General features: G+C 51.3%; 1 long non-coding RNA gene across 1 annotated transcript; it reads right to left on the bottom strand.

Annotated features, from left to right (window-relative positions):
• Nucleotides 1-6,606: 6,606 nt before the first annotated feature.
• LOC133085139 (uncharacterized) lies at nt 6,607-9,127 on the bottom strand. The gene is made up of 2 exons (XR_009699532.1): nt 8,839-9,127; nt 6,607-7,953 (listed from the first exon to the last, which is right to left on the bottom strand). It is a non-coding gene; the product is annotated as an uncharacterized LOC133085139 (long non-coding RNA).
• Nucleotides 9,128-11,210: the final 2,083 nt, after the last annotated feature.

Raw genomic sequence — 11,210 nt, 5'->3', positions numbered from 1 at the left:
TGAACACCCACCCAGCACTGTGATGTGGGAAATATAGAGTGATATGCTGCTGAAATTTTGAGTTATTTGGTAATTCAGCATAAACTACTATACCCACAAAAATTTTAATCACAGAATCAACTTAAATAGCCATCGATCTAGTACATTTAAAATGACAAAAGTCAATTTTGTATTTTTAATAGTTTTGCCCTCCAATTTAACCCTGCTCTTCTGACCCAGTGATCTGACCTCAGAGAACTTAAACTCCTCAACAATTTTTACTCTGAGTTTAATAAACACTGCAATCAGAATTATAATAATATTTGAAAAAGTGTTGAGAAAGACATTTTAATTCCTTGATCCTGCTTTGAAAACAAAGCACAGTAAATTATTTATAGTTTATCCATGTTTATTTTTAATAAACTGGAAGTATTTTGGTTGGGATCTATTTTTAACAAATAAACGACAGGTTTCTTGTCCACATCACAGCTGAATGACTATAAATTCTCTCTTTGGAAGTTTTGTCTACTAATCATTATTTGTACTCGGTCGACTGGCCTAGGTCAAATATCAGATATCAAAATTCTTCAAAATGTTCTTTTTCTTTCATCAATATTCAGTCAATAATTCATTTGATGAGGTGGATTTTTATATGGTGTGGATTATTTCTCCATGACGTTGCAAGTGACCTTAAGATCGAAATGCTGGGGTCTAGTCAGTCTATTTCTTTGAAGACAGCAATTCACTTTTGGTCCAGCTTTTAAAACACTTGCCCCAAAAGGGTCCACCACCCTCCCATTCTGCCCACCTCATTAGAGAAGAGCATTTTCTCAGAGCTACTTAGAAGGACAGGCAGATGAAAGCTACACAACAGATTCTGTCACCTATCTAGGAATTGAAAGAATCTTCCCACTCAAATATCCTGGTGAGGAAACCACGTTTCTAATTTCCCTGGGAATCCAGAAACACCAAAAAGAAAGTATGTGGTTGGTAAATGAATGTCCATTTCATCTGAAAATCACTCCATCTCCTCCCCTTCTTCTTGTTGTTTAGTGTAGGGAAAGAGCCCTGGTCATCACCAGGTGGTTCTCGTTCTTTTTCCCTTAGAAGAGAAACTCAGTTTTATTGAGGCCGCCAATTCACCAAACTCAATGCTCGAATTCCTCTCGTTACCAGATCCCCATCTTTGAAATGTGTGTCATTATTTTCAACAGTGAAACTATGTGCTTGCTTCCTCATTACCAGAGACGGAACTGAAGTGTTTTTAAAAGTCATTCCTGAGTGTTTTGTGTGGAAAATGTGCTAAGTCAAGAAAAAATTTCAATAGAGAAAGGCAACCTATCTCTCTTACAAAGCACTGTACCTTACATCAACCACTACTTCTGACTACATTCTATTATGATTTGAAGCTAGCTAATTAGGTAGATTGGTACCAACAAAATACTACATACAAACCCACAGAACAAAAAACAAACTGTTCTCAAACAAAATATGCATTTGCTGGGGACAACCGAGATTCACCCACTGTTAGATACTCAAAATTGCAATAGTGCTGCATGGCAGAATATCATGAAATAAACATTTCTCATGATTCAGAAATCTTCCCTTCCTCGTGCAACGTTTACCAAAAAGCCACCCGAAACAACCAAGCCCTTCAGTAGCTAGAATTTTCAAATATTTGAGCATCTATGATAACTACTCAAAAATGAAATTTTAAATGCTCATTTAACTTAGAGTAACGCTGTTTCGCAAGGGCCTGTTGCTGGAAAAGAGTAACACAAACAAGAATAACATACACTGTTCAAAAAGCCCTCCATACGCAAAAATATAAAAAGCACAGAATTTCCTTATTTCTAACTTTGGTTAGATGTTACTGTGTCACACGTTACCCTCCAGAGAGCGCTCTGCGAGTCAGTTACGAGTCATTTCAGTTAATCAAGGGTGAAAACGCTGAAAGCGAAGCTTCAGCCTTTTGGAGCTGACCCTCCTGAGGGCTTCAGGAAAGGGCACAGAGGCCCCCGTCTGAACACCGCTCCTGGCGGCCGGGGGTCCAGGATCCCCGAGCTTTGCGCGCGCCCATCACCCGCGCGCATCCCGAGAGCAGAGGTCCCTGCACCCCTCCGGACCCACCGTGCCCGAGACGCCCGCCCCGCGGCCCCGTCTTCGGGCTCCTCTGCGGCGCCTCCCCGTCCAGGCCCCGCGAGCCCGCGGCGACGGGGCCGAGTCCGGCGTCCGCAGACCCAGAAGCCAGCCCCCCGGGCGCGTGGGGACAGCCCCGCCGCGAGGAGGCCCGAGGGGCGCCGAGGAGGGAGGGCTGCGAGCGCCCGGGGCGCCCACCGCTCAACGGCCGCCTTCGTGGCCCCGGCCCGGCGTCCTCACCCTGCGGCCGGTGGCGGCGGCCTCGGAGCCGGGGAGCGAGGGAGGCTCGCGCTCCTCGGGGCTGGAGGGGTCGGGCCCCTGGCTGTTGGGCAGGCGGGGGGCGGCGGCCGGGGGCGCGAGGTGAGGGGCTGCGGGTAGAGCTGCACTTACTCGTCTCTGCGATGCTCCCCCTCCGGGAGCGTCACAGTGTGGGGACCGACTCGGTCTCCAACTTCCCTTTCCTCAGGACGCGGGTCTGCAGGAGCCCCAGCATCCCAGCGGCGCAGCCCTCTCACCTGCCTCCGCTCACGCCTGCGCACTCGCTCCTCGGGAGCGAGGGAGGGAGCGGGGCGAGGCGCCTCCCGGCCTCAGGACCCCTGGTCTGCATACCCGTGTTTATTTTTAATTTCCTGAAAGTGTTTTACTTGAAATCAATTAGAAAAAAATAAATGACACGTTTTCTTGTCCAAATCATAATTTACTGACTACAGAGTCTGCCTTTGTAAGATTTCTTTAGGGTTAACTGGTTCTCGGTCAAATGACCTGAGTCAAATAACGGTTATCAAAAAATTTTTAAATCATATTTTCCTTCCATCACTTTTCAGTCACTAATAAGTTTTACCATGTGGGGTTTTATTGGGTGGGGGATTATTTTTGCTAATAATCAAAACGATGGTCCATGGGTTCCTAGTGTCAAGATGCTGATGTCTGATAGGTCTACTTCCTTGATCAAAGAGATTTTTTTTTTTGACAGATACTGAATTTTTTTTTTAATTGTTTATTTATTTATTTATTTATTTATGGCTGTGTTGGGTCTTCATTTCTGTGTGAGGGCTTTCTCTAGTTGCGGCGAGCGGGGGCCACTCTTCATCGCGGTGCGCGGGCCTCTCACTATCGCGGCCTCTCTTGTTGCGGAGCACAGGCTCCAGACGCGCAGGCTCAGTAGTTGTGGCTCACGGGCCCAGTTGCTCCGCGGCATGTGGAATCTTCCCAGACCAGGGCTCGAACCCATGTCTCCTGCATTAGCAGGCAGATTCTCAACCACTGCGCCACCAGGGAATCCCCCAGATACTGAATTTTGATCCAGCTTTTTGAACATGCTGCTTCCCCCAAAGACTCCACCCTCCATGTCTCTCCACCTCATTAGAGAACAGAAGAGGAATTTCTCTGAGCTGCTTTCAACGTACAGACAAATGAAATCTACCAAAAGTTTCCAGTCACCAGCAGGAATTGAAAGAATCTTTAATACTCGAATATCCTGGTTAGAAACCACATCTCTAATTTCTCTGGGAATGAAGAAACAACAAGGAGAGACTGTTGTGGGGAAATGAATGAACAACTCATCTGAAGAGTATTCCATCTTTAACTCTTCATCCTGGTGTTTAGTGTAGGAAAAGAGCACTAGTCATCAACACTTGGTTTTCATTCTTTTAATTTTTCTTTAAGAAGAGAAACAGTTTTACTGAGGACAGCAGTTCACCAAATTCAAGGCGCTAATTTCTAACCTCTCTAGCAGCTCAGAGTGGCCAAACTTCAGGCAAATCAGTTGTGAATAGAAAGATTGCCTGGAACTTTGGGGACTGCTTAGACAGTGCAGACACAGCTGTGTGGGCGCTATGGCCCTTCATCTTTGCTCCGTCCTGCCTCAGAAATGAAGACATGGTGGCTGGTCTAGGCTGGTGCTCCAGCAGCCATTTTGGGGTAGGAGACTGACTTGAGGATTGACACTACCTAAAAGCTGCTGGAACAGAAAGACAGATGATGGCTGACTACAATCCTGTGCATTTAAGGGTCAGCAAGGACTGTTCAAGTTCATATATCTTTTTACATGAGAAAGGAAAAGCTCTGCCTCTTGTCTAAGCCTGTATTGTTCTGGGTTTTCTGTTATATTACGGAAATCTAATATTAAGGGAACTATTGGTTTTGCACTGAAACACGGTGTGAACTTTGACGTGACAATCCCCATCTCAGAAACCTCCTCGTAGGTACCACGGCAGTCGCAAGGTTGAAGATGGCTCATCTATTCTGAAGATCCCATTCTTTTGCCTGGTCCACATCCATGTCATCTTCTATTACTTACAGTGCCTCAGCACATCTTGGGGAACTGTCCCTTGTCCCTCAGTGCACAAGGTTAATTGAGGCTGAAACCCCTTCCTGGCTGCAGGGCAGAGGGACCCAAGAGCCATTGGGGTGACTCCAACCTGTAAGGGAGGCCTGAGGGTGCTCGTATCACCAAGACATACCCAGCCCAGGGATGTGGAAGGCTAGTCAGACTGTGTGCAGGCTTTAGAACGTCTTTTTTTTAAACCCATCATTGTACAATTGGAAAACTGAGGGCCAGAAAGGGGCAGGGGAAACCCAGGGCACTGGGCAGGGGCAGAGTCTTGAGATGAAGGGAGAGTTTGGACCTCCTAGGCTAGGGCTCTCCCCTCCCACAGGGCTTGCTTTGGAATTAGAACTCCTAGGACCCCAGAACATGTGGAGTAGATTCCTCTGCATGTCCACACAAGTATACGCCGACACTCACACATCAGAGGAAGGGACCATGGGGCATGGGGTCAGGGAAGGAGTGGACCTTTGGATGGTGAAAAATGGAAAAGAAGAAAGACAATAACTGAAACCTGGATCATTCTTCCTTGGATGAAATGAAAGTCCCCCTTGTTAGACCATCAGGGGCCTCATTTGAAATTGAGGCAAGAACCATTGCACTGGCTGTGCTGAGGAGTCCTTGTAAGGGAACTGGACACCCCACGGCCAATGTGGACAAGAGAAGGTTGAGGGAAGCTTCCAAGGTCACTCTCAAAGCCCCTGGTTCCTACTGATCCTGTCACATTGCCCCCCCAACAGGGCCCAAGGAATGTTGATGCCCTGAATTCTCTGAAACAAAGGTATGTTTTGTGCTGTGGTTTCCCTGCTTGTTGTGTAGTAATGAGTGGTTCCCATCAGGGGGAATGATGTGTCCAGTGTGCTCTACTGGAGCAACTGGGGCCAGGAGAGTGTCCCCTGGACTCCTGAACATTCCCCTGCCCCTGACCTAGCCTGTACCTCCTCTTATTAGCATCCATCTCTAACATCTGAGCTTGTTAGTGGCGGGATGGAGCCTCTTATCTATTCATTCACCAGCTGTGCCCTGAGCCCTCAAATGGGGGCCATGATGAAAAGAACCACCAGGGTCCCTGCCCTCTAGCAGCTCACAGTCTAGAAGGGAAAATAGACAAAACCACGAATACAGAAACAAAAGAAAGAAAACAGCAAGTTCTATATAAAAAAACAGCAGGGTGCCACAACAGCGTCCTGGGGTCCACTAGGCGAGGGGGTCTAGAAAGGCTGCATTGAGGTGACATGTCTGTTCCCAGCAGTGAGACGAGAAAGAGCCAGCCCTGCACACATCTGGGGAGAATTAGCCTAGAAGAAGGCACGAGTGTGTGGAAACATAGAAGCTGAATGTGTTTGGCCATAGAGGAAGTCAGAAGGGGGCCAGTATGGCTGGTGGGAGCTTGGGAGGATAGTAGGGGACAGTAGGGAGGGCAGGGCCAGGGCCTGGTGCTTGATGGCTGTGTGAGTGATCCACTGTGTGTGACAACATTAGCCACTCTTAGTGGCTTAAGCAAGAAACATTATCTCACACTATCTGGAGGCCAGGAATTGAACAGGACTCAGCTGAAGGGTTCTGCCAGCGTCTCCCAGGGGTTTGGGGCTGTGGACTCAATTGAGTCAGGACCCAGGTGCTCCCCTGTCTGCTGGTCTCCCTTGGTGCCAGGCCACGGGGGCCTCTTCAGTTAGCAACTCACAATGTACAGGCTTCTTCCCCAGAGTGAGGGACCTGGGAGAGAGAGAAAGATAGATAGAGAGAGAGAGAGAGAGAGAGGAAATTGCAACATAGATGAAGAAGTGAATAGTACACCTAAATTCTGGGGGATTGTCAAATGGTAAAAACCACTGTATACAAGACTTGAGCAGATCCTCAAAAGGACAGGCATACAGTTTTTAGTCAACCCCAAAATTCCACTCCTAGATCAATCAATACCCAAAAGAAGTGAATACAGACATTCAAATGCTGGTACACAAGTATTCAGAGCACCACTATTCACAAGAGCCCAAAGGTAAAACAATCCTAATGGCCATCAACAGATGTGAGGAAAACCAAATGTGGTGTGTTCCTGGAATTGAAAATTATTCAGCGACCAAAAGGGTACAAATGTTCTCGAATAGATGTTAGAGGGGGTTATGTAACATTGTGAATGTACTTACTGCCATTTACATGTACAATTTAAAATAATCAAACTATTAAATTTTATTTTAAGTGAACTTTATATCATAGAAAACAATTTCGTATATGTAATAAAAAAATATTAAAAATGGACTTGTACCACTGCTGAGCACCCCTGCTAACGGTCCACCAGACAGTGAGCCGGATTCTCTCCACACCTTGTGTTCTGGGTCCCAGAATGGGGTGTAGAGGCAGGGCTGGGATGGAGAGGGGACGGGTGTGGACTCTCTTAGGGGCTGACTCTGACCTCTGACCTCCCGGATGCTCCTCACACCGCAGCCCCGTCCGCAGCGCTCTTGGACTCCTTTCCTCTTTTCCAGGAGGAGCCCTCAGACCTCTGCCCTCAGCACGAACCATCAGATGTGTGGGATCCAGGGTTCTGCCAGCCCTGCCCATCCACAGACCCCACATCTCCATGCAATTCTTTGGAGAAGGGAGTCCCTCCCTCTTGAACCAAAGCCCACTCACACTTTCAGCTGGTGCAGGGGTCCACTGTCCTCATCAGAGTAAGGGAGGATGCATCCATATCTAGAGAAGGCCAGGAGGCGTCACATGGACTGTCCTGAGGACACACCTGGATATGATAGCTGGTGTGACAGTGTGACCGTGGTAGAACGGAAGCCCTGGAGGGCAGGACTGATGTCTCCTCGATGCATTAAATAATGGTTGTTCCTAGAAAAGTGCCTGCACCTAGTGGCCTTCCTCTATATGTGAAGAATGAATGAGCCCCACCAGCCCCATCTGAGTGGCCTGGGGCCCCACTGCTCACTCCCAGGAACCCTTGCTCTCACCCACCCAGGACAGGGCACCCCTAATGGAATCACCCATCACCATTCAACTGGGAAGAGAGTTCATCCCAAGGTCAGAGGCACAGTGACAACTGAGGCAGAGGCTTCCTCATGGGGAGGAGGGACATGAGGAATTAGCACAACCACGGCCCCTCCAGCAGACCTTTCCACAGGCCAGGTCCCCAGAAAGCACTTTCCATGAAAGACCCGCTGGTCCCGACAGTCACCGTAGGGGGCTGGTCCTCTCTTTACCCTATTGTGCAGAGGGGCCAACTGAGGCTCAGAGAGGTGGAGTGACATTCCCCCATGTCACAGCTAGTAGGTGGCCGAGTCACCAATGTCCCATAAGGGGCAGAGTGCTCACCTTGTGAAGGGAAGGTCCAGCATCTGCTGGGAGGTAGGGAAAGCCCTGTAGGAGCCCAGGAATGTGGGGAGGTCGGAGGGGTCCCCGCCCAGGAAAGCAGGCACCAGTTTTCCCACCAGCTTCTCCAGCCTGCCCGCCTGGACGCTCCACACCACACAGGTCTCATTCCTGTCCCCTGTGGACACGTTTTCCCCCTGGGGTGGAACAGAGCAGGGACATGAGTCAGAGGCAGCACCAAGGACACCAGGAGGGCTGGGGCTGCAGCTGAGACCGAATCCCCAAGCCTCAGGGACTTGTGGCAAGAGGTGGGACAGGAGTGCCCTCAGCAGAATAAAGGTTCTGGCTTCACGAGTAGAATTGGCGGTGGGCGATGGTTACATGTGTTACTATCTCAGGGCAGTTTGTAGCACAGTATTGACAGTTCCCCCTGTATTAACTGCATCATCCCTGTGATTGTTATCGAAACATCCCATTCTGGGGATGAGAACACAGAGTCTCCCTAGGGTGGGAGGGATCAGGTTAGTCAGGCCAACATGGACACCTGAGGATGGAGCTAAAAGAGGAAAATCTGTAGAAAAATGCAGAAACAAACTTGACTTAACATTAAGTGGGGGCTTCCCTGGTGGTGCAGTGGTTAAGAATCTGCCTGCCAATGCAGGGAACACGGGTTCGAGCCCTGGTCCGGGAAGATCCCACATGCTGAGGAACAACTAAGCCCATGCGCCACCAACTACCGAGCCTGCGCTCTAGAGCCTGCGAGGACTGCAACGAAGAGTAGCCCCTGCTTGCTTCAACTAGAGAAAGCCCGCACGCAGCAACGAAGACCCACCGCAGCCAAAAATAAATAAATTAAAAAAAAAATGTAGTGGAATCCTATGAAAGTCTTTCTGAGATTCGCACATATATGTGGATAGTGACTTTGCATCTGGACAAGGCAGAGCCTGGGCCGTGAGGGCGGGTGGGAGAGGAGATGGGGGCCCAGATTCCTTTGGGAGCAGGACGCCAGGAGGGACCCAGGGGAGGGGCAGGGCGGCTCTGGGGCCTCCTGGGTGTGGAGTCTCCTCCTCGCTGGCACTCACCCTGAGCCTGCCCTGGGCTCTGGTGCTGGTGTGGGGCTCCTGCCCCTCCTGCAGGGAGACGGAGCAGGGGGCGCCATGGACCGGCTCCTGTCCGATCTCCTGTGTGGAGCCCTGTGAACACAGTGCCCGGCAGCCAGGCGGAAAGCTCAGAGCCCTGTCTGCCGCCTGCGCTGCTCCTCAGACCCACCGGCCATCTCCACTCCAGACACACGCACACCACTCGCTGCACAGACCTCCAACAAAGAGGGAAAAAAGATGACAACCTGAGGGCCTTGGATCCGCATTGGCACAGATAAGAGGCACCTCAGGAATCCTCTCTCACCCTTGTGCTTGAGTGTGATTATGACAGGACCACCAGCTGACCAAGTTCCCATCCACCCGTTCCTGCCCAGAGGGGAAACCTCCCCTCAAGTCCCCCTTCCCCCCACATGGAGATGCGGGGACGTGAGGCTGCCCAGGGAGGGCTCCCAGAGGTGGCCGGGCCTGGACTGACCTGCTCTAGGCCACCTCGTGTCCCTTAGGTGACGTCCTGGTAAAGGACCAGAGTCGTCCAGGTTAAGTATTGAACCGTCTAATGCATCTGAGAAACCTCCCACTCAGGGGTTTCCTGAAGCAGAAGCCCTGGGAAGTCAGGACACAGCAGGAGAACATCCGTCTCTATGAAGCGTCTCCAGCCAAGTGAGCGGACTGTGGGGCTGTCGCTAGAGCGTGTGTGCCTGGCTCCCGGGGCTCCGAGTTCTGTTGGGCTCTGTTGCCAAGGAGGTGACTTCACTTCCTGGGGGCCGCTTACTTGAATCCCCTCCTCAGACAACACCTCCACACAAAGCCCTCTGGGCTGCTGACGGCTCACCCCTCCTCCACGCAACCCCATATCTCATACAGTCACACCACACAGCCCTCTCCACCACTCCCGGGGAGGGTCTGTGCGCAGCTTTGAGGAGACAGACCTGGGTTCCAGATTCAACTCCTCATTCTTACCTGTTCTCCATCCTGGATAAGTCCTTGTGTAATAGCGTGCTGCAGTGTGCATCCCTTAGCACTCGGCCATTGCTGCGAGCGTTACCCACCTCCCCCACGCTGTTACCAGGCAACAGTTACCAGGAGACCGTTAATGCGGGACTGTTAGAGCCGCGTTAGAGGTCGTGCTCAGCCATTGGTCGGCGCTACAGTGGGCCCCGCCCCCAAGTGAGCAACTGTCAATGAGCGACCCTTAGCGGGGGCATTGAACCAATGGTCGGGGGAGTGGTGGTCGTCAGGTGGAGAGTGAGGTAAGAGGCAGATTCCGGCCTTCTCCCTGGGGCCCTCCAGCTCCCCGCCCTCGGGCTGGCGGGTGAGCTTGGGGGCCCAGGGAACAGGCTGGGGGTGTGTCCTGCAGGGCTCCAGAGCCCTCTCCACGACCGCCCACTGGCCGGGCCCAGGCCCTGAGGAGTCGGTGAACCAACCTCTCCCCCATCCCTGCCTCTGCGACCTAATGGCAGCGGCAGGCTGCATGGGACACAGTCTGGGGGACCTGAGGAGCCTGAGGGCCAGCTGGGTGCTGGGTGCCTGGCTCCCTCAGCGATGACGGCTGGGCAGGGTCTGGGGACTTGGTCCTGAGGGAGCCGCCATCTGAGATCTGCCTCTTCAGCCGGGCCTGGGCACTGGCGGGAGGACCCAGACTGGGTGCTGGACGAACGCTCCGGGGCAGGGTAACCCGCCCCCGCCCCCCACGCAGGGACCCCCTTCTCTCAGCCAGGCCTGGACCTCGAAGGGTGAAAGCTGTGCCTTGGGACCTTCCCCTTTCTTGCAGAACAGAGAGTAACATTTGTTTTGGTGGAGGTTTAAAGGCACATCGTGACCTATGACCTGACCTCAGGAACAAAGGATCTGACACCAAGAAGTCTGCAACAACTAACCACGCCCCTCCCTCACCTTTCCTATAAAAGGGCTTTGCTGAAAGCTTTCAGGGAGTTTGGGGTTTTTTTTAAGGCATGAGCCACCCGTCTCCTTGCATGGCCCTGCAATAAACATTTCTCTGTTCCCAACTCCGGCGATTTGGTATCGTTTGGCCTCACTGTGCGTTGGGCACACGGACTTGCCTTTCGGCAGCACTTGGGTCTCTCAAGGCCTGTCTCTCTCCCCCCACCTGCCCAGTGCGGATGATTCTAGCATGTATTTCTAGGGATGTCCTCAGGCATGTCCTCTTCTGATCCCACCCCATAGTCCTTATTTAACGTCACTCTGCAGGCGTGTGTGTGTGTACACGCCAATGAGCACTCTCTGGGTGGCCAGAAGAAAACTGCCCCCACATAGGGAGGGATGTGCAAGAGCTTCCTAAGATCTTATGGTTCCTAATTTCCAAAGCAATCCCGATGAGAGGTTTCCAATCCTTG

Source organism: Eubalaena glacialis, chromosome 1 (assembly GCF_028564815.1).
Source record: "Eubalaena glacialis isolate mEubGla1 chromosome 1, mEubGla1.1.hap2.+ XY, whole genome shotgun sequence".
NCBI classification, from domain to species: Eukaryota; Metazoa; Chordata; class Mammalia; order Artiodactyla; family Balaenidae; genus Eubalaena; species Eubalaena glacialis.
The sequence above is the reverse complement of the archived record's forward strand: the minus strand, read 5'-3'. Positions and strand labels throughout refer to the sequence as shown.